The 23561-nt window shown below is 52.9% G+C and overlaps 1 long non-coding RNA gene across 1 annotated transcript in view; it reads left to right on the top strand.

The window, feature by feature from the left end:
• Positions 1 to 23561, top strand: part of LOC136611098 (uncharacterized) — an 82613-nt gene that overhangs the window by 928 nt on the left and 58124 nt on the right. The window lies entirely within an intron of this gene.

The following is a 23561-nucleotide window of genomic DNA, read 5'->3' as shown; positions in this document are numbered from 1 at the left end:
CTGTGTTGTTTACTGTCACATAGACGTGTCGCTGTGCTGTTTGCTGTCACATAGACGTGTCGCTGTGCTGTTTGCTGTCACATAGATGTGTCGCTGTGCTGTTTGCTGTCACATAGACTTGTCGCTCTGCTGTTTGCTGTCACATAGACTTGTCACTCTGCTGTTTGCTGTCACATAGACTTGTCGCTCTGCTGTTTGCTGTCACATAGACTTGTCGCTCTGCTGTTTGCTGTCACATAGACTTGTCGCTGTTTGGTGCTGTCACATAGACTTGTCGCTGTTGGGTGCTGTCACATAGACTTGTCGCTGTTGGGTGCTGTCACTTAGACTTGTCGCTGTGGGGTGTGCTGTCACTTAGACTTGTCACTGTGGGGTGTGCTGTCACATAGACTTGTCGCTGTGGGGTGTGCTGTCACATAGACTTGTCACTGTGGGGTGTGCTGTCACATAGACTTGTCGCTGTGGGGTGTGCTGTCACATAGACTTGTTGCTGTGGGGTGTGCTGTCACATAGACTTGTCACTGTGCTGTTTGCTGTCACATAGACTTATCGCTGTGGGGTGTGCTGTCACATAGACTTGTCGCTGTGGGGTGTGCTGTCACATAGACTTGTCGCTGTGGGGTGTGCTGTCACATAGACTTTTGTTGGGGTGGGTGTGCTGTCACATAGACTTGTCGCTGTTGGGTGCTGTCACATAGACTTGTCGCTGTTGGGTGTGCTGTCACATAGACCTGTCACTGTTGGGTGTGCTGTCACATAGACTTCTTGTGGGGTGGGGGTGCTGTCACATAGACTTGTCGCTGTGGGGTGTGCTGTCATAGACTTGTCACTGTGCTGTTTGCTGTCACGGACTTGTCACTGTGCTGTTTGCTGTCACAGACTTGTCACTGTGCTGTTTGCTGTCACATAGACTTGTCACTGTGCTGTTTGCTGTCACATAGACTTGTCACTGTGCTGTTTGCTTTCACATAGACTTGTCGCTGTGGGGTGTGCTGTCACATAGACTTGTCGCTGTGGGGTGTGCTGTCACATAGACTTGTCACTGTGCTGTTTGCTGTCACATAGACGTGTCGCTGTGCTGTTTGCTGTCACATAGACGTGTCACTGTGCTGTTTGCTGTCACATAGACTTCTCACTGTGCTGTTTGCTATCACATAGACTTGTCGCTGTGCTGTTTGCTGTCACATAGACGTGTCGCTGTGTTGTTTACTGTCACATAGACGTGTCGCTGTGCTGTTTGCTGTCACATAGACTTGTCGCTGTGTTGTTTACTGTCACATAGACGTGTCGCTGTGCTGTTTGCTGTCACATAGACGTGTCGCTGTGTTGTTTACTGTCACATAGACGTGTCGCTGTGCTGTTTGCTGTCACATAGACGTGTCGCTGTGCTGTTTGCTGTCACATAGACGTGTCGCTGTGCTGTTTGCTGTCACATAGACTTGTCGCTCTGCTGTTTGCTGTCACATAGACTTGTCACTCTGCTGTTTGCTGTCACATAGACTTGTCGCTCTGCTGTTTGCTGTCACATAGACTTGTTGCTCTGCTGTTTGCTGTCACATAGACTTGTCGCTGTTTGGTGCTGTCACATAGACTTGTCGCTGTTGGGTGCTGTCACATAGACTTGTCGCTGTTGGGTGCTGTCACTTAGACTTGTCGCTGTGGGGTGTGCTGTCACTTAGACTTGTCACTGTGGGGTGTGCTGTCACATAGACTTGTCGCTGTGGGGTGTGCTGTCACATAGACTTGTCACTGTGGGGTGTGCTGTCACATAGACTTGTCGCTGTGGGGTGTGCTGTCACATAGACTTGTTGCTGTGGGGTGTGCTGTCACATAGACTTGTCACTGTGCTGTTTGCTGTCACATAGACTTATCGCTGTGGGGTGTGCTGTCACATAGACTTGTCGCTGTGGGGTGTGCTGTCACATAGACTTGTCGCTGTGGGGTGTGCTGTCACATAGACTTTTGTTGGGGTGGGTGTGCTGTCACATAGACTTGTCGCTGTTGGGTGCTGTCACATAGACTTGTCGCTGTTGGGTGTGCTGTCACATAGACCTGTCACTGTTGGGTGTGCTGTCACATAGACTTCTTGTGGGGTGGGGGTGCTGTCACATAGACTTGTCGCTGTGGGGTGTGCTGTCATAGACTTGTCACTGTGCTGTTTGCTGTCACGGACTTGTCACTGTGCTGTTTGCTGTCACAGACTTGTCACTGTGCTGTTTGCTGTCACATAGACTTGTCACTGTGCTGTTTGCTGTCACATAGACTTGTCACTGTGCTGTTTGCTTTCACATAGACTTGTCGCTGTGGGGTGTGCTGTCACATAGACTTGTCGCTGTGGGGTGTGCTGTCACATAGACTTGTCACTGTGCTGTTTGCTGTCACATAGACGTGTCGCTGTGCTGTTTGCTGTCACATAGACGTGTCGCTGTGCTGTTTGCCGTCACATAGACTTGTCACTGTGCTGTTTGCCGTCACATAGACTTGTCACTGTGCTGTTTGCCGTCACATAGACTTGTCACTGTGCTGTTTGCTGTCACATAGACTTGTCGCTCTGCTGTTTGCTGTCACATAGACTTGTCGCTCTGCTGTTTGCTGTCACATAGACTTGTCGCTGTGGGGTGTGCTGTCATAGACTTGTCACTGTGCTGTTTGCTGTCACAGACTTGTCACTGTGCTGTTTGCTGTCACAGACTTGTCACTGTGCTGTTTGCTGTCACATAGACTTGTCACTGTGCTGTTTGCTGTCACATAGACTTGTCACTGTGCTGTTTGCTGTCACATAGACTTGTCACTGTGCTGTTTGCTTTCACATAGACTTGTCGCTGTGGGGTGTGCTGTCACATAGACTTGTCGCTGTGGGGTGTGCTGTCACATAGACTTGTCACTGTGCTGTTTGCTGTCACATAGACTTGTCACTGTGCTGTTTGCTGTCACATAGACTTGTCACTGTGCTGTTTGCTTTCACATAGACTTGTCGCTGTGGGGTGTTCTGTCACATAGACTTGTCGCTGTGGGGTGTGCTGTCAGATAGACTTGTCGCTGTGGGGTGTGCTGTCAGATAGACTTGTCGCTGTGGGGTGTGTTGTCAGATAGACTTGTCGCTGTGGGGTGTGTTGTCACATAGACTTGTCGCTGTGGGGTGTGTTGTCACATAGACTTGTCGCTGTGGGGTGTGCTGTCAGATAGACTTGTCGCTGTGGGGTGTGCTGTCACATAGACTTGTCGCTGTGGGGTGTGCTGTCACTTAGACTTGTCGCTGTGGGGTGTGCTGTCACATAGACTTGTCGCTGTGGGGTGTGCTGTCACATAGACTTGTCGCTGTGGGGTGTGCTGTCACATAGACTTGTCGCTGTGGGGTGTGCTGTCACATAGACTTGTCACTGTGCTGTTTGCTGTCACATAGACTTGTCACTGTGCTGTTTGCTGTCACATAGACTTATCGCTGTGGGGTGTGCTGTCACATAGACTTGTCGCTGTGGGGTGTGCTGTCACATAGACTTGTCGCTGTGGGGTGTGCTGTCACATAGACTTGTCGCTCTGCTGTTTGCTGTCACATAGACTTGTCGCTGTGGGGTGTGCTCTCACATAGACTTGTCGCTGTGGGGTGTGCTCTCACATAGACTTGTCGCTGTGGGGTGTGCTCTCACATAGACTTGTCGCTGTGCGGTGTGCTGTCACATAGACTTGTCGCTGTGGGGTGTGCTGTCACATAGACTTGTCGCTGTGGGGTGTGCTGTCACATAGACTTGTCGCTGTGGGGTGTGCTGTCACATAGACTTGTCGCTGTGGGGTGTGCTGTCACATAGACTTGTCGCTGTGGGGTGTGCTCTCACATAGACTTGTCGCTGTGGGGTGTGCTCTCACATAGACTTGTCGCTGTGGGGTGTGCTCTCACATAGACTTGTCGCTGTGGGGTGTGCTCTCACATAGACTTGTCGCTGTGCGGTGTGCTCTCACATAGACTTGTCGCTGTGCGGTGTGCTCTCACATAGACTTGTCGCTGTGCGGTGTGCTCTCACATAGACTTGTCGCTGTGCGGTGTGCTCTCACATAGACTTGTCACTGTGCTGTTTGCTGTCACATAGACTTGTCACTGTGCTGTTTGCTCTCACATAGACTTGTCGCTGTGCGGTGTGCTCTCACATAGACTTGTCGCTGTGCGGTGTGCTGTCACATAGACTTGTCGCTGTGGGGTGTGCTGTCACATAGACTTGTCGCTGTGGGGTGTGCTGTCACATAGACTTGTCGCTGTGGGGTGTGCTGTCACATAGACTTGTCGCTGTGGGGTGTGCTGTCACATAGACTTGTCGCTGTGGGGTGTGCTCTCACATAGACTTGTCGCTGTGGGGTGTGCTCTCACATAGACTTGTCGCTGTGGGGTGTGCTCTCACATAGACTTGTCGCTGTGCGGTGTGCTCTCACATAGACTTGTCGCTGTGCGGTGTGCTCTCACATAGACTTGTCGCTGTGCGGTGTGCTCTCACATAGACTTGTCGCTGTGCGGTGTGCTCTCACATAGACTTGTCGCTGTGCGGTGTGCTCTCACATAGACTTGTCGCTGTGCGGTGTGCTCTCACATAGACTTGTCGCTGTGCTGTTTGCTGTCACATAGACTTTTGTTGGGGTGGGTGTGCTGTCACATAGACTTTTGTTGGGGTGGGTGTGCTGTCACATAGACTTGTCGCTGTTGGGTGCTGTCACATAGACTTGTCGCTGTTGGGTGCTGTCACATAGACTTGTCGCTGTGGGGTGTGCTGTCACATAGACTTGTCGCTGTGGGGTGTGCTGTCACATAGACTTGTCACTGTGCTGTTTGCTGTCACATAGACTTGTCGCTGTGGGGTGTGCTGTCACATAGACTTGTCGCTGTGGGGTGTGCTGTCACATAGACTTGTCGCTGTGGGGTGTGCTGTCACATAGACTTGTCGCTGTGGGGTGTGCTGTCACATAGACTTGTCGCTGTGCGGTGTGCTGTCACATAGACTTGTCGCTGTGCGGTGTGCTGTCACATAGACTTGTCGCTGTGCGGTGTGCTGTCACATAGACTTGTCGCTGTGGGGTGTGCTGTCACATAGACTTGTCGCTGTCGGGGGTGCTGTCACATAGACTTGTCGCTGTCGGGGGTGCTGTCACATAGACTTGTCGCTGTCGGGGGTGCTGTCACATAGACTTGTCGCTGTCGGGGGTGCTGTCACATAGACTTGTCGCTGTCGGGGGTGCTGTCACATAGACTTGTCGCTGTCGGGGGTGCTGTCACATAGACTTGTCGCTGTCGGGGGTGCTGTCACATAGACTTGTCGCTGTCGGGGGTGCTGTCACATAGACTTGTCGCTGTCGGGGGTGCTGTCACATAGACTTGTCGCTGTCGGGGGTGCTGTCACATAGACTTGTCGCTGTCGGGGGTGCTGTCACATAGACTTGTCGCTGTCGGGGGTGCTGTCACATAGACTTGTCGCTGTCGGGGGTGCTGTCACATAGACTTGTCGCTGTCGGGGGTGCTGTCACATAGACTTGTCGCTGTGGGGTGTGCTGTCACATAGACTTGTCGCTGTGGGGTGTGCTGTCACATAGACTTTTGTTGGGGTGGGTGTGCTGTCACATAGACTTGTCGCTGTTGGGTGCTGTCACATAGACTTGTCGCTGTTGGGTGTGCTGTCACATAGACCTGTCGCTGTTGGGTGTGCTGTCACATAGACTTCTTGTGGGGTGGGGGTGCTGTCACATAGACTTGTCGCTGTGGGGTGTGCTGTCATAGACTTGTCGCTGTGGGGTGTGCTGTCATAGACTTGTCACTGTGCTGTTTGCTGTCACATAGACTTGTCACTGTGCTGTTTGCTGTCACATAGACTTGTCACTGTGCTGTTTGCTGTCACATAGACTTGTCACTGTGCTGTTTGCTGTCACATAGACTTGTCACTGTGCTGTTTGCTGTCACATAGACTTGTCACTGTGCTGTTTGCTTTCACATAGACTTGTCGCTGTGGGGTGTGCTGTCACATAGACTTGTCGCTGTGGGGTGTGCTGTCACATAGACTTGTCACTGTGCTGTTTGCTGTCACATAGACTTGTCATCTGTGCTGTTTGCTGTCACATAGACTTGTCGCTGTGGGGTGTTCTGTCACATAGACTTGTCGCTGTGGGGTGTGCTGTCAGATAGACTTGTCGCTGTGGGGTGTGCTGTCAGATAGACTTGTCGCTCTGCTGTTTGCTGTCACATAGACTTGTCGCTGTGGGGTGTGCTCTCACATAGACTTGTCGCTCTGCTGTTTGCTGTCACATAGACTTGTCGCTGTGGGGTGTGCTCTCACATAGACTTGTCGCTGTGGGGTGTGCTCTCACATAGACTTGTCGCTGTGCGGTGTGCTGTCACATAGACTTGCCGCTGTGGGGTGTGCTGTCACATAGACTTGTCGCTGTGGGGTGTGCTGTCACATAGACTTGTCGCTGTGGGGTGTGCTGTCACATAGACTTGTCGCTGTGGGGTGTGCTGTCACATAGACTTGTCGCTGTGGGGTGTGCTGTCACATAGACTTGTCGCTGTGGGGTGTGCTGTCACATAGACTTGTCGCTGTGGGGTGTGCTGTCACATAGACTTGTCGCTGTGGGGTGTGCTGTCACATAGACTTGTCGCTGTGGGGTGTGCTGTCACATAGACTTGTCGCTGTGCGGTGTGCTCTCACATAGACTTGTCGCTGTGCGGTGTGCTCTCACATAGACTTGTCGCTGTGCGGTGTGCTCTCACATAGACTTGTCGCTGTGCGGTGTGCTCTCACATAGACTTGTCGCTGTGCTGTTTGCTGTCACATAGACTTGTCGCTGTGCTGTTTGCTCTCACATAGACTTGTCGCTGTGCGGTGTGCTCTCACATAGACTTGTCGCTGTGCGGTGTGCTGTCACATAGACTTGTCGCTGTGGGGTGTGCTGTCACATAGACTTGTCGCTGTGGGGTGTGCTGTCACATAGACTTGTCGCTGTGGGGTGTGCTCTCACATAGACTTGTCGCTGTGGGGTGTGCTCTCACATAGACTTGTCGCTGTGCGGTGTGCTCTCACATAGACTTGTCGCTGTGCGGTGTGCTCTCACATAGACTTGTCGCTGTGCGGTGTGCTCTCACATAGACTTGTCGCTGTGCGGTGTGCTCTCACATAGACTTGTCGCTGTGCGGTGTGCTCTCACATAGACTTGTCGCTGTGCTGTTTGCTGTGACATAGACTTTTGTTGGGGTGGGTGTGCTGTCACATAGACTTGTCGCTGTTGGGTGTGCTGTCACATAGACTTTTGTTGGGGTGGGTGTGCTGTCACATAGACTTGTCGCTGTTGGGTGCTGTCACATAGACTTGTCGCTGTTGGGTGCTGTCACATAGACTTGTCGCTGTTGGGTGTGCTGTCACATAGACCTGTCACTGTTGGGTGTGCTGTCACATAGACTTCTTGTGGGGTGGGGGTGCTGTCACATAGACTTGTCGCTGTGGGGTGTGCTGTCATAGACTTGTCGCTGTGGGGTGTGCTGTCATAGACTTGTCACTGTGCTGTTTGCTGTCACATAGACTTGTCACTGTGCTGTTTGCTGTCACATAGACTTGTCACTGTGCTGTTTGCTGTCACATAGACTTGTCACTGTGCTGTTTGCTGTCACATAGACTTGTCACTGTGCTGTTTGCTTTCACATAGACTTGTCGCTGTGGGGTGTGCTGTCACATAGACTTGTCGCTGTGGGGTGTGCTGTCACATAGACTTGTCACTGTGCTGTTTGCTGTCACATAGACTTGTCATCTGTGCTGTTTGCTGTCACATAGACTTGTCGCTGTGGGGTGTTCTGTCACATAGACTTGTCGCTGTGGGGTGTGCTGTCAGATAGACTTGTCGCTGTGGGGTGTGCTGTCAGATAGACTTGTCGCTGTGGGGTGTGTTGTCACATAGACTTGTCGCTGTGGGGTGTGCTGTCAGATAGACTTGTCGCTGTGGGGTGTGCTGTCACATAGACTTGTCGCTGTGGGGTGTGCTGTCACATAGACTTGTCGCTGTGGGGTGTGCTGTCACATAGACTTGTCACTGTGCTGTTTGCTGTCACATAGACTTGTCACTGTGCTGTTTGCTGTCACATAGACTTGTCACTCTGCTGTTTGCTGTCACATAGACTTGTCACTCTGCTGTTTGCTGTCACATAGACTTGTCGCTGTTGGGTGCTGTCACATAGACTTGTCGCTGTGGGGTGTGCTGTCACTTAGACTTGTCGCTGTGGGGTGTGCTGTCACATAGACTTGTCGCTGTGGGGTGTGCTGTCACATAGACTTGTCGCTGTGGGGTGTGCTGTCACATAGACTTGTCGCTGTGGGGTGTGCTGTCACATAGACTTGTCGCTCTGCTGTTTGCTGTCACATAGACTTGTCGCTGTGGGGTGTGCTCTCACATAGACTTGTCGCTCTGCTGTTTGCTGTCACATAGACTTGTCGCTGTGGGGTGTGCTCTCACATAGACTTGTCGCTGTGGGGTGTGCTCTCACATAGACTTGTCGCTGTGCGGTGTGCTGTCACATAGACTTGCCGCTGTGGGGTGTGCTGTCACATAGACTTGTCGCTGTGGGGTGTGCTGTCACATAGACTTGTCGCTGTGGGGTGTGCTGTCACATAGACTTGTCGCTGTGGGGTGTGCTGTCACATAGACTTGTCGCTGTGGGGTGTGCTGTCACATAGACTTGTCGCTGTGGGGTGTGCTGTCACATAGACTTGTCGCTGTGGGGTGTGCTCTCACATAGACTTGTCGCTGTGGGGTGTGCTCTCACATAGACTTGTCGCTGTGGGGTGTGCTCTCACATAGACTTGTCGCTGTGGGGTGTGCTCTCACATAGACTTGTCGCTGTGCGGTGTGCTCTCACATAGACTTGTCACTGTGGGGTGTGCTCTCACATAGACTTGTCGCTGTGCGGTGTGCTCTCACATAGACTTGTCGCTGTGCGGTGTGTTTTCACATAGACTTGTCGCTGTGCGGTGTGCTCTCACATAGACTTGTCGCTGTGCGGTGTGCTCTCACATAGACTTGTCGCTGTGCGGTGTGCTGTCACATAGACTTGTCGCTGTGCGGTGTGCTGTCACATAGACTTGTCGCTGTGGGGTGTGCTGTCACATAGACTTGTCGCTGTGGGGTGTGCTGTCACATAGACTTGTCGCTGTGGGGTGTGCTGTCACATAGACTTGTCGCTGTGCGGTGTGCTCTCACATAGACTTGTCGCTGTGCGGTGTGCTCTCACATAGACTTGTCGCTGTGCGGTGTGCTCTCACATAGACTTGTCGCTGTGCGGTGTGCTGTCACATAGACTTGTCGCTGTGGGGTGTGCTGTCACATAGACTTGTCGCTGTGGGGTGTGCTGTCACATAGACTTGTCGCTGTGCGGTGTGCTGTCACATAGACTTGTCGCTGTGGGGTGTGCTGTCACATAGACTTCTTGTGGGGTGGGTGTGCTGTCACATAGACTTGTCGCTGTGCGGTGTGCTGTCACATAGACTTGTCGCTGTGCGGTGTGCTGTCGCATAGACTTGTCGCTGTGGGGTGTGCTGTCACATAGACTTGTCGCTGTTGGGTGCTGTCACATAGACTTGTCGCTGTTGGGTGCTGTCACATAGACTTGTCGCTGTGGGGTGTGCTGTCACATAGACTTGTCGCTGTGGGGTGTGCTGTCACATAGACTTGTCACTGTGCTGTTTGCTGTCACATAGACTTGTCGCTGTGGGGTGTGCTGTCACATAGACTTGTCGCTGTGGGGTGTGCTGTCACATAGACTTGTCGCTGTGGGGTGTGCTGTCACATAGACTTGTCGCTGTGCGGTGTGCTGTCACATAGACTTGTCGCTGTGCGGTGTGCTGTCACATAGACTTGTCGCTGTGCGGTGTGCTGTCACATAGACTTGTCGCTGTGGGGTGTGCTGTCACATAGACTTGTCGCTGTCGGGGGTGCTGTCACATAGACTTGTCGCTGTCGGGGGTGCTGTCACATAGACTTGTCGCTGTCGGGGGTGCTGTCACATAGACTTGTCGCTGTCGGGGGTGCTGTCACATAGACTTGTCGCTGTCGGGGGTGCTGTCACATAGACTTGTCGCTGTCGGGGGTGCTGTCACATAGACTTGTCGCTGTCGGGGGTGCTGTCACATAGACTTGTCGCTGTCGGGGGTGCTGTCACATAGACTTGTCGCTGTCGGGGGTGCTGTCACATAGACTTGTCGCTGTCGGGGGTGCTGTCACATAGACTTGTCGCTGTCGGGGGTGCTGTCACATAGACTTGTCGCTGTCGGGGGTGCTGTCACATAGACTTGTCGCTGTCGGGGGTGCTGTCACATAGACTTGTCGCTGTGGGGTGTGCTGTCACATAGACTTGTCGCTGTGGGGTGTGCTGTCACATAGACTTTTGTTGGGGTGGGTGTGCTGTCACATAGACTTGTCGCTGTTGGGTGCTGTCACATAGACTTGTCGCTGTTGGGTGTGCTGTCACATAGACCTGTCACTGTTGGGTGTGCTGTCACATAGACTTCTTGTGGGGTGGGGGTGCTGTCACATAGACTTGTCGCTGTGGGGTGTGCTGTCATAGACTTGTCGCTGTGGGGTGTGCTGTCATAGACTTGTCACTGTGCTGTTTGCTGTCACATAGACTTGTCACTGTGCTGTTTGCTGTCACATAGACTTGTCACTGTGCTGTTTGCTGTCACATAGACTTGTCACTGTGCTGTTTGCTGTCACATAGACTTGTCACTGTGCTGTTTGCTTTCACATAGACTTGTCGCTGTGGGGTGTGCTGTCACATAGACTTGTCGCTGTGGGGTGTGCTGTCACATAGACTTGTCACTGTGCTGTTTGCTGTCACATAGACTTGTCATCTGTGCTGTTTGCTGTCACATAGACTTGTCGCTGTGGGGTGTTCTGTCACATAGACTTGTCGCTGTGGGGTGTGCTGTCAGATAGACTTGTCGCTGTGGGGTGTGCTGTCAGATAGACTTGTCGCTGTGGGGTGTGTTGTCACATAGACTTGTCGCTGTGGGGTGTGCTGTCAGATAGACTTGTCGCTGTGGGGTGTGCTGTCACATAGACTTGTCGCTGTGGGGTGTGCTGTCACATAGACTTGTCGCTGTGGGGTGTGCTGTCACATAGACTTGTCGCTGTGGGGTGTGCTGTCACATAGACTTGTCACTGTGCTGTTTGCTGTCACATAGACTTGTCACTGTGCTGTTTGCTGTCACATAGACTTGTCACTCTGCTGTTTGCTGTCACATAGACTTGTCACTCTGCTGTTTGCTGTCACATAGACTTGTCGCTGTTGGGTGCTGTCACATAGACTTGTCGCTGTGGGGTGTGCTGTCACTTAGACTTGTCGCTGTGGGGTGTGCTGTCACATAGACTTGTCGCTGTGCGGTGTGCTGTCACATAGACTTGTCGCTCTGCTGTTTGCTGTCACATAGACTTGTCGCTGTGGGGTGTGCTCTCACATAGACTTGTCGCTCTGCTGTTTGCTGTCACATAGACTTGTCGCTGTGGGGTGTGCTCTCACATAGACTTGTCGCTGTGGGGTGTGCTCTCACATAGACTTGTCGCTGTGCGGTGTGCTGTCACATAGACTTGCCGCTGTGGGGTGTGCTGTCACATAGACTTGTCGCTGTGGGGTGTGCTGTCACATAGACTTGTCGCTGTGGGGTTTGCTGTCACATAGACTTGTCGCTGTGGGGTGTGCTGTCACATAGACTTGTCGCTGTGGGGTGTGCTGTCACATAGACTTGTCGCTGTGGGGTGTGCTGTCACATAGACTTGTCGCTGTGGGGTGTGCTGTCACATAGACTTGTCGCTGTGCGGTGTGCTCTCACATAGACTTGTCGCTGTGCGGTGTGCTCTCACATAGACTTGTCGCTGTGCGGTGTGCTCTCACATAGACTTGTCGCTGTGCTGTTTGCTGTCACATAGACTTGTCGCTGTGGGGTGTGCTGTCACATAGACTTGTCGCTGTGGGGTGTGCTGTCACATAGACTTGTCGCTGTGGGGTGTGCTCTCACATAGACTTGTCGCTGTGGGGTGTGCTCTCACATAGACTTGTCGCTGTGCGGTGTGCTCTCACATAGACTTGTCGCTGTGCGGTGTGCTCTCACATAGACTTGTCGCTGTGCGGTGTGCTCTCACATAGACTTGTCGCTGTGCGGTGTGCTCTCACATAGACTTGTCGCTGTGCGGTGTGCTCTCACATAGACTTGTCGCTGTGCTGTTTGCTGTGACATAGACTTTTGTTGGGGTGGGTGTGCTGTCACATAGACTTGTCGCTGTTGGGTGTGCTGTCACATAGACTTTTGTTGGGGTGGGTGTGCTGTCACATAGACTTGTCGCTGTTGGGTGCTGTCACATAGACTTGTCGCTGTTGGGTGCTGTCACATAGACTTGTCGCTGTGGGGTGTGCTGTCACATAGACTTGTCGCTGTGGGGTGTGCTGTCACATAGACTTGTCACTGTGCTGTTTGCTGTCACATAGACTTGTCGCTGTGGGGTGTGCTGTCACATAGACTTGTCGCTGTGGGGTGTGCTGTCACATAGACTTGTCGCTGTGGGGTGTGCTGTCACATAGACTTGTCGCTGTGGGGTGTGCTGTCACATAGACTTGTCGCTGTGCGGTGTGCTGTCACATAGACTTGTCGCTGTGCGGTGTGCTGTCACATAGACTTGTCGCTGTGGGGTGTGCTGTCACATAGACTTGTCGCTGTCGGGGGTGCTGTCACATAGACTTGTCGCTGTCGGGGGTGCTGTCACATAGACTTGTCGCTGTCGGGGGTGCTGTCACATAGACTTGTCGCTGTCGGGGGTGCTGTCACATAGACTTGTCGCTGTGGGGTGTGCTGTCACATAGACTTGTCGCTGTGGGGTGTGCTGTCACATAGACTTGTCACTGTGCTGTTTGCTGTCACATAGACTTGTCGCTGTGGGGTGTGCTGTCACATAGACTTGTCGCTGTGGGGTGTGCTGTCACATAGACTTGTCGCTGTGGGGTGTGCTGTCACATAGACTTGTCGCTGTGGGGTGTGCTGTCACATAGACTTGTCGCTGTGGGGTGTGCTGTCACATAGACTTGTCGCTGTGCGGTGTGCTGTCACATAGACTTGTCGCTGTGCGGTGTGCTGTCACATAGACTTGTCGCTGTGGGGTGTGCTGTCACATAGACTTGTCGCTGTCGGGGGTGCTGTCACATAGACTTGTCGCTGTCGGGGGTGCTGTCACATAGACTTGTCGCTGTCGGGGGTGCTGTCACATAGACTTGTCGCTGTCGGGGGTGCTGTCACATAGACTTGTCGCTGTCGGGGGTGCTGTCACATAGACTTGTCGCTGTCGGGGGTGCTGTCACATAGACTTGTCGCTGTGGGGTGTGCTGTCACATAGACTTGTCGCTGTGGGGTGTGCTGTCACATAGACTTGTCGCTGTGGGGTGTGCTGTCACATAGACTTGTCGCTGTGGGGTGTGCTGTCACATAGACTTGTCGCTGTGCGGTGTGCTGTCACATAGACTTGTCGCTGTGGGGTGTGCTGTCACATAGACTTCTTGTGGGGTGGGTGTGCTGTCACATAGACTTGTCGCTGTGCGGTGTGCTGTCACATAGACTTGTCGCTGTGCGGTGTGCTGTCACATAGACTTGTCGCTGTGGGGTGTGCTGTCACATAGACTTGTCGCTGTTGGGTGCTGTCACATAGACTTGTCGCTGTTGGGTGCTGTCACATAGACTTGTCGCTGTGGGGTGTGCTGTCACATAGACTTGTCGCTGTGGGGTGTGCTGTCACATAGACTTGTCACTGTGCTGTTTGCTGTCACATAGACTTGTCGCTGTGCGGTGTGCTGTCACATAGACTTGTCGCTGTGGGGTGTGCTGTCACATAGACTTGTCGCTGTGGGGTGTGCTGTCACATAGACTTGTCGCTGTGGGGTGTGCTGTCACATAGACTTGTCGCTGTGCGGTGTGCTGTCACATAGACTTGTCGCTGTGCGGTGTGCTGTCACATAGACTTGTCGCTGTGCGGTGTGCTGTCACATAGACTTGTCGCTGTGGGGTGTGCTGTCACATAGACTTGTCGCTGTCGGGGGTGCTGTCACATAGACTTGTCGCTGTCGGGGGTGCTGTCACATAGACTTGTCGCTGTCGGGGGTGCTGTCACATAGACTTGTCGCTGTCGGGGGTGCTGTCACATAGACTTGTCGCTGTCGGGGGTGCTGTCACATAGACTTGTCGCTGTCGGGGGTGCTGTCACATAGACTTGTCGCTGTCGGGGGTGCTGTCACATAGACTTGTCGCTGTCGGGGGTGCTGTCACATAGACTTGTCGCTGTCGGGGGTGCTGTCACATAGATTTGTCGCTGTCGGGGGTGCTGTCACATAGACTTGTCGCTGTCGGGGGTGCTGTCACATAGACTTGTCGCTGTCGGGGGTGCTGTCACATAGACTTGTCGCTGTCGGGGGTGCTGTCACATAGACTTGTCGCTGTCGGGGGTGCTGTCACATAGACTTGTCGCTGTGGGGTGTGCTGTCACATAGACTTGTCGCTGTGGGGTGTGCTGTCACATAGACTTTTGTTGGGGTGGGTGTGCTGTCACATAGACTTGTCGCTGTTGGGTGCTGTCACATAGACTTGTCGCTGTTGGGTGTGCTGTCACATAGACCTGTCACTGTTGGGTGTGCTGTCACATAGACTTCTTGTGGGGTGGGGGTGCTGTCACATAGACTTGTCGCTGTGGGGTGTGCTGTCATAGACTTGTCGCTGTGGGGTGTGCTGTCATAGACTTGTCACTGTGCTGTTTGCTGTCACATAGACTTGTCACTGTGCTGTTTGCTGTCACATAGACTTGTCACTGTGCTGTTTGCTGTCACATAGACTTGTCACTGTGCTGTTTGCTGTCACATAGACTTGTCACTGTGCTGTTTGCTTTCACATAGACTTGTCGCTGTGGGGTGTGCTGTCACATAGACTTGTCGCTGTGGGGTGTGCTGTCACATAGACTTGTCACTGTGCTGTTTGCTGTCACATAGACTTGTCATCTGTGCTGTTTGCTGTCACATAGACTTGTCGCTGTGGGGTGTTCTGTCACATAGACTTGTCGCTGTGGGGTGTGCTGTCAGATAGACTTGTCGCTGTGGGGTGTGCTGTCAGATAGACTTGTCGCTGTGGGGTGTGTTGTCACATAGACTTGTCGCTGTGGGGTGTGCTGTCAGATAGACTTGTCGCTGTGGGGTGTGCTGTCACATAGACTTGTCGCTGTGGGGTGTGCTGTCACATAGACTTGTCGCTGTGGGGTGTGCTGTCACATAGACTTGTCGCTGTGGGGTGTGCTGTCACATAGACTTGTCACTGTGCTGTTTGCTGTCACATAGACTTGTCACTGTGCTGTTTGCTGTCACATAGACTTGTCACTCTGCTGTTTGCTGTCACATAGACTTGTCACTCTGCTGTTTGCTGTCACATAGACTTGTCGCTGTTGGGTGCTGTCACATAGACTTGTCGCTGTTGGGTGCTGTCACATAGACTTGTCGCTGTGGGGTGTGCTGTCACTTAGACTTGTCGCTGTGGGGTGTGCTGTCACATAGACTTGTCGCTGTGCGGTGTGCTGTCACATAGACTTGTCGCTCTGCTGTTTGCTGTCACATAGACTTGTCGCTGTGGGGTGTGCTCTCACATAGACTTGTCGCTCTGCTGTTTGCTGTCACATAGACTTGTCGCTGTGGGGTGTGCTCTCACATAGACTTGTCGCTGTGGGGTGTGCTCTCACATAGACTTGTCGCTGTGCGGTGTGCTGTCACATAGACTTGCCGCTGTGGGGTGTGCTGTCACATAGACTTGTCGCTGTGGGGTGTGCTGTCACATAGACTTGTCGCTGTGGGGTTTGCTGTCACATAGACTTGTCGCTGTGGGGTGTGCTGTCACATAGACTTGTCGCTGTGGGGTGTGCTGTCACATAGACTTGTCGCTGTGGGGTGTGCTGTCACATAGACTTGTCGCTGTGGGGTGTGCTGTCACATAGACTTGTCGCTGTGCGGTGTGCTCTCACATAGACTTGTCGCTGTGCGGTGTGCTCTCACATAGACTTGTCGCTGTGCGGTGTGCTCTCACATAGACTTGTCGCTGTGCTGTTTGCTGTCACATAGACTTGTCACTGTGCTGTTTGCTCTCACATAGACTTGTCGCTGTGCGGTGTGCTCTCACATAGACTTGTCGCTGTGCGGTGTGCTGTCACATAGACTTGTCGCTGTGGGGTGTGCTGTCACATAGACTTGTCGCTGTGGGGTGTGCTGTCACATAGACTTGTCGCTGTGGGGTGTGCTCTCACATAGACTTGTCGCTGTGGGGTGTGCTCTCACATAGACTTGTCGCTGTGCGGTGTGCTCTCACATAGACTTGTCGCTGTGCGGTGTGCTCTCACATAGACTTGTCGCTGTGCGGTGTGCTCTCACATAGACTTGTCGCTGTGCGGTGTGCTCTCACATAGACTTGTCGCTGTGCTGTTTGCTGTGACATAGACTTTTGTTGGGGTGGGTGTGCTGTCACATAGACTTGTCGCTGTTGGGTGTGCTGTCACATAGACTTTTGTTGGGGTGGGTGTGCTGTCACATAGACTTGTCGCTGTTGGGTGCTGTCACATAGACTTGTCGCTGTTGGGTGCTGTCACATAGACTTGTCGCTGTGGGGTGTGCTGTCACATAGACTTGTCGCTGTGGGGTGTGCTGTCACATAGACTTGTCACTGTGCTGTTTGCTGTCACATAGACTTGTCGCTGTGGGGTGTGCTGTCACATAGACTTGTCGCTGTGGGGTGTGCTGTCACATAGACTTGTCGCTGTGGGGTGTGCTGTCACATAGACTTGTCGCTGTGGGGTGTGCTGTCACATAGACTTGTCGCTGTGCGGTGTGCTGTCACATAGACTTGTCGCTGTGCGGTGTGCTGTCACATAGACTTGTCGCTGTGGGGTGTGCTGTCACATAGACTTGTCGCTGTCGGGGGTGCTGTCACATAGACTTGTCGCTGTCGGGGGTGCTGTCACATAGACTTGTCGCTGTCGGGGGTGCTGTCACATAGACTTGTCGCTGTCGGGGGTGCTGTCACATAGACTTGTCGCTGTGGGGTGTGCTGTCACATAGACTTGTCGCTGTGGGGTGTGCTGTCACATAGACTTGTCACTGTGCTGTTTGCTGTCACATAGACTTGTCGCTGTGGGGTGTGCTGTCACATAGACTTGTCGCTGTGGGGTGTGCTGTCACATAGACTTGTCGCTGTGGGGTGTGCTGTCACATAGACTTGTCGCTGTGGGGTGTGCTGTCACATAGACTTGTCGCTGTGGGGTGTGCTGTCACATAGACTTGTCGCTGTGCGGTGTGCTGTCACATAGACTTGTCGCTGTGCGGTGTGCTGTCACATAGACTTGTCGCTGTGGGGTGTGCTGTCACATAGACTTGTCGCTGTCGGGGGTGCTGTCACATAGACTTGTCGCTGTCGGGGGTGCTGTCACATAGACTTGTCGCTGTCGGGGGTGCTGTCACATAGACTTGTCGCTGTCGGGGGTGCTGTCACATAGACTTGTCGCTGTCGGGGGTGCTGTCACATAGACTTGTCGCTGTCGGGGGTGCTGTCACATAGACTTGTCGCTGTGGGGTGTGCTGTCACATAGACTTGTCGCTGTGGGGTGTGCTGTCACATAGACTTTTGTTGGGGTGGGTGTGCTGTCACATAGACTTGTCGCTGTTGGGTGCTGTCACATAGACTTGTCGCTGTTGGGTGTGCTGTCACATAGACCTGTCACTGTTGGGTGTGCTGTCACATAGACTTCTTGTGGGGTGGGGGTGCTGTCACATAGACTTGTCGCTGTGGGGTGTGCTGTCATAGACTTGTCGCTGTGGGGTGTGCTGTCATAGACTTGTCACTGTGCTGTTTGCTGTCACATAGACTTGTCACTGTGCTGTTTGCTGTCACATAGACTTGTCACTGTGCTGTTTGCTGTCACATAGACTTGTCACTGTGCTGTTTGCTGTCACATAGACTTGTCACTGTGCTGTTTGCTGTCACATAGACTTGTCACTGTGCTGTTTGCTGTCACATAGACTTGTCACTGTGCTGTTTGCTTTCACATAGACTTGTCGCTGTGGGGTGTGCTGTCACATAGACTTGTCGCTGTGGGGTGTGCTGTCACATAGACTTGTCACTGTGCTGTTTGCTGTCACATAGACTTGTCATCTGTGCTGTTTGCTGTCACATAGACTTGTCGCTGTGGGGTGTTCTGTCACATAGACTTGTCGCTGTGGGGTGTGCTGTCACATAGACTTGTCGCTCTGCTGTTTGCTGTCACATAGACTTGTCGCTGTGGGGTGTGCTCTCACATAGACTTGTCGCTCTGCTGTTTGCTGTCACATAGACTTGTCGCTGTGGGGTGTGTTGTCACATAGACTTGTCGCTGTGGGGTGTGCTGTCACATAGACTTGTCGCTGTGGGGTGTGCTGTCACATAGACTTGTCGCTGTGGGGTGTGCTGTCACATAGACTTGTCACTGTGCTGTTTGCTGTCACATAGACTTGTCACTGTGCTGTTTGCTGTCACATAGACTTGTCACTCTGCTGTTTGCTGTCACATAGACTTGTCACTCTGCTGTTTGCTGTCACATAGACTTGTCGCTGTTGGGTGCTGTCACATAGACTTGTCGCTGTGGGGTGTGCTGTCACTTAGACTTGTCGCTGTGGGGTGTGCTGTCACATAGACTTGTCGCTGTGGGGTGTGCTGTCACATAGACTTGTCGCTGTGGGGTGTGCTGTCACATAGACTTGTCGCTCTGCTGTTTGCTGTCACATAGACTTGTCGCTGTGGGGTGTGCTCTCACATAGACTTGTCGCTCTGCTGTTTGCTGTCACATAGACTTGTCGCTGTGGGGTGTGCTCTCACATAGACTTGTCGCTGTGGGGTGTGCTCTCACATAGACTTGTCGCTGTGCGGTGTGCTGTCACATAGACTTGCCGCTGTGGGGTGTGCTGTCACATAGACTTGTCGCTGTGGGGTGTGCTGTCACATAGACTTGTCGCTGTGGGGTGTGCTGTCACATAGACTTGTCGCTGTGGGGTGTGCTGTCACATAGACTTGTCGCTGTGGGGTGTGCTGTCACATAGACTTGTCGCTGTGGGGTGTGCTGTCACATAGACTTGTCGCTGTGGGGTGTGCTCTCACATAGACTTGTCGCTGTGGGGTGTGCTCTCACATAGACTTGTCGCTGTGGGGTGTGCTCTCACATAGACTTGTCGCTGTGGGGTGTGCTCTCACATAGACTTGTCGCTGTGCGGTGTGCTCTCACATAGACTTGTCACTGTGGGGTGTGCTCTCACATAGACTTGTCGCTGTGCGGTGTGCTCTCACATAGACTTGTCGCTGTGCGGTGTCTTTTCACATAGACTTGTCGCTGTGCGGTGTGCTCTCACATAGACTTGTCGCTGTGCGGTGTGCTCTCACATAGACTTGTCGCTGTGCGGTGTGCTGTCACATAGACTTGTCGCTGTGCGGTGTGCTGTCACATAGACTTGTCGCTGTGGGGTGTGCTGTCACATAGACTTGTCGCTGTGGGGTGTGCTGTCACATAGACTTGTCGCTGTGGGGTGTGCTGTCACATAGACTTGTCGCTGTGCGGTGTGCTCTCACATAGACTTGTCGCTGTGCGGTGTGCTCTCACATAGACTTGTCGCTGTGCGGTGTGCTCTCACATAGACTTGTCGCTGTGCGGTGTGCTGTCACATAGACTTGTCGCTGTGGGGTGTGCTGTCACATAGACTTGTCGCTGTGGGGTGTGCTGTCACATAGACTTGTCGCTGTGCGGTGTGCTGTCACATAGACTTGTCGCTGTGGGGTGTGCTGTCACATAGACTTCTTGTGGGGTGGGTGTGCTGTCACATAGACTTGTCGCTGTGCGGTGTGCTGTCACATAGACTTGTCGCTGTGCGGTGTGCTGTCACATAGACTTGTCGCTGTGGGGTGTGCTGTCACATAGACTTGTCGCTGTGGGGTGTGCTGTCACATAGACTTGTCGCTGTGGGGTGTGCTGTCACATAGACTTGTCGCTGTGGGGTGTGCTGTCACATAGACTTGTCACTGTGCTGTTTGCTGTCACATAGACTTTTGTTGGGGTGGGTGTGCTGTCACATAGACTTGTCGCTGTTGGGTGCTGTCACATAGACTTGTCGCTGTTGGGTGCTGTCACATAGACTTGTCGCTGTTGGGTGCTGTCACATAGACTTGTCGCTGTGGGGTGTGCTGTCACATAGACTTGTCGCTGTGGGGTGTGCTGTCACATAGACTTCTTGTGGGGTGGGGGTGCTGTCACATAGACTTGTCGCTGTGGGGTGTGCTGTCACATAGACTTGTCACTGTGCTGTTTGCTGTCACATAGACTTGTCGCTGTGGGGTGTGCTGTCACATAGACTTGTCGCTGTGGGGTGTGCTGTCACATAGACTTGTCGCTGTGGGGTGTGCTGTCACATAGACTTGTCGCTGTGCGGTGTGCTGTCACATAGACTTGTCGCTGTGGGGTGTGCTGTCACATAGACTTCTTGTGGGGTAGGGGTGCTGTCACATAGACTTGTCGCTGTGGGGTGTGCTGTCACATAGACTTGTCGCTGTGGGGTGTGCTGTCACATAGACTTGTCGCTGTGGGGTGTGCTGTCACATAGACTTGTCGCTGTCGGGGGTGCTGTCACATAGACTTGTCACTGTCGGGGGTGCTGTCACATAGACTTGTCGCTGTCGGGGGTGCTTTCACATAGACTTGTCGCTGTCGGGGGTGCTGTCACATAGACTTGTCGCTGTGGGGTGTGCTCTCACATAGACTTGTCGCTGTGGGGTGTGCTCTCACATAGACTTGTCGCTGTGCGGTGTGCTCTCACATAGACTTGTCGCTGTGCGGTGTGCTCTCACATAGACTTGTCGCTGTGCGGTGTGCTCTCACATAGACTTGTCGCTGTGCGGTGTGCTCTCACATAGACTTGTCGCTGTGCTGTTTGCTGTGACATAGACTTTTGTTGGGGTGGGTGTGCTGTCACATAGACTTGTCGCTGTTGGGTGTGCTGTCACATAGACTTTTGTTGGGGTGGGTGTGCTGTCACATAGACTTGTCGCTGTTGGGTGCTGTCACATAGACTTGTCGCTGTTGGGTGCTGTCACATAGACTTGTCGCTGTGGGGTGTGCTGTCACATAGACTTGTCGCTGTGGGGTGTGCTGTCACATAGACTTGTCACTGTGCTGTTTGCTGTCACATAGACTTGTCGCTGTGGGGTGTGCTGTCACATAGACTTGTCGCTGTGGGGTGTGCTGTCACATAGACTTGTCGCTGTGGGGTGTGCTGTCACATAGACTTGTCGCTGTGGGGTGTGCTGTCACATAGACTTGTCGCTGTGCGGTGTGCTGTCACATAGACTTGTCGCTGTGCGGTGTGCTGTCACATAGACTTGTCGCTGTGGGGTGTGCTGTCACATAGACTTGTCGCTGTCGGGGGTGCTGTCACATAGACTTGTCGCTGTCGGGGGTGCTGTCACATAGACTTGTCGCTGTCGGGGGTGCTGTCACATAGACTTGTCGCTGTCGGGGGTGCTGTCACATAGACTTGTCGCTGTCGGGGGTGCTGTCACATAGACTTGTCGCTGTCGGGGGTGCTGTCACATAGACTTGTCGCTGTCGGGGGTGCTGTCACATAGACTTGTCGCTGTCGGGGGTGCTGTCACATAGACTTGTCGCTGTCGGGGGTGCTGTCACATAGACTTGTCGCTGTCGGGGGTGCTGTCACATAGACTTGTCGCTGTGGGGTGTGCTGTCACATAGACTTGTCGCTGTGGGGTGTGCTGTCACATAGACTTTTGTTGGGGTGGGTGTGCTGTCACATAGACTTGTCGCTGTTGGGTGCTGTCACATAGACTTGTCGCTGTTGGGTGTGCTGTCACATAGACCTGTCACTGTTGGGTGTGCTGTCACATAGACTTCTTGTGGGGTGGGGGTGCTGTCACATAGACTTGTCGCTGTGGGGTGTGCTGTCATAGACTTGTCGCTGTGGGGTGTGCTGTCATAGACTTGTCACTGTGCTGTTTGCTGTCACATAGACTTGTCACTGTGCTGTTTGCTGTCACATAGACTTGTCACTGTGCTGTTTGCTGTCACATAGACTTGTCACTGTGCTGTTTGCTTTCACATAGACTTGTCGCTGTGGGGTGTGCTGTCACATAGACTTGTCGCTGTGGGGTGTGCTGTCACATAGACTTGTCACTGTGCTGTTTGCTGTCACATAGACTTGTCATCTGTGCTGTTTGCTGTCACATAGACTTGTCGCTGTGGGGTGTTCTGTCACATAGACTTGTCGCTGTGGGGTGTGCTGTCAGATAGACTTGTCGCTGTGGGGTGTGCTGTCAGATAGACTTGTCGCTGTGGGGTGTGTTGTCACATAGACTTGTCGCTGTGGGGTGTGCTGTCAGATAGACTTGTCGCTGTGGGGTGTGCTGTCACATAGACTTGTCGCTGTGGGGTGTGCTGTCACATAGACTTGTCGCTGTGGGGTGTGCTGTCACATAGACTTGTCACTGTGCTGTTTGCTGTCACATAGACTTGTCACTGTGCTGTTTGCTGTCACATAGACTTGTCACTCTGCTGTTTGCTGTCACATAGACTTGTCACTCTGCTGTTTGCTGTCACATAGACTTGTCGCTGTTGGGTGCTGTCACATAGACTTGTCGCTGTGGGGTGTGCTGTCACTTAGACTTGTCGCTGTGGGGTGTGCTGTCACATAGACTTGTCGCTGTGGGGTGTGCTGTCACATAGACTTGTCGCTGTGGGGTGTGCTGTCACATAGACTTGTCGCTCTGCTGTTTGCTGTCACATAGACTTGTCGCTGTGGGGTGTGCTCTCACATAGACTTGTCGCTCTGCTGTTTGCTGTCACATAGACTTGTCGCTGTGGGGTGTGCTCTCACATAGACTTGTCGCTGTGGGGTGTGCTCTCACATAGACTTGTCGCTGTGCGGTGTGCTGTCACATAGACTTGCCGCTGTGGGGTGTGCTGTCACATAGACTTGTCGCTGTGGGGTGTGCTGTCACATAGACTTGTCGCTGTGGGGTGTGCTGTCACATAGACTTGTCGCTGTGGGGTGTGCTGTCACATAGACTTGTCGCTGTGGGGTGTGCTGTCACATAGACTTGTCGCTGTGGGGTGTGCTGTCACATAGACTTGTCGCTGTGGGGTGTGCTCTCACATAGACTTGTCGCTGTGCGGTGTGCTCTCACATAGACTTGTCGCTGTGCGGTGTGTTTTCACATAGACTTGTCGCTGTGCGGTGTGCTCTCACATAGACTTGTCGCTGTGCGGTGTGCTCTCACATAGACTTGTCGCTGTGCGGTGTGCTGTCACATAGACTTGTCGCTGTGCGGTGTGCTGTCACATAGACTTGTCGCTGTGGGGTGTGCTGTCACATAGACTTGTCGCTGTGGGGTGTGCTGTCACATAGACTTGTCGCTGTGGGGTGTGCTGTCACATAGACTTGTCGCTGTGCGGTGTGCTCT

The sequence above is a fragment of the Eleutherodactylus coqui genome, chromosome 1, assembly GCF_035609145.1.
Source record: "Eleutherodactylus coqui strain aEleCoq1 chromosome 1, aEleCoq1.hap1, whole genome shotgun sequence".
Classification (NCBI taxonomy): Eukaryota; Metazoa; Chordata; class Amphibia; order Anura; family Eleutherodactylidae; genus Eleutherodactylus; species Eleutherodactylus coqui.
The sequence above is the reverse complement of the archived record's forward strand: the minus strand, read 5'-3'. Positions and strand labels throughout refer to the sequence as shown.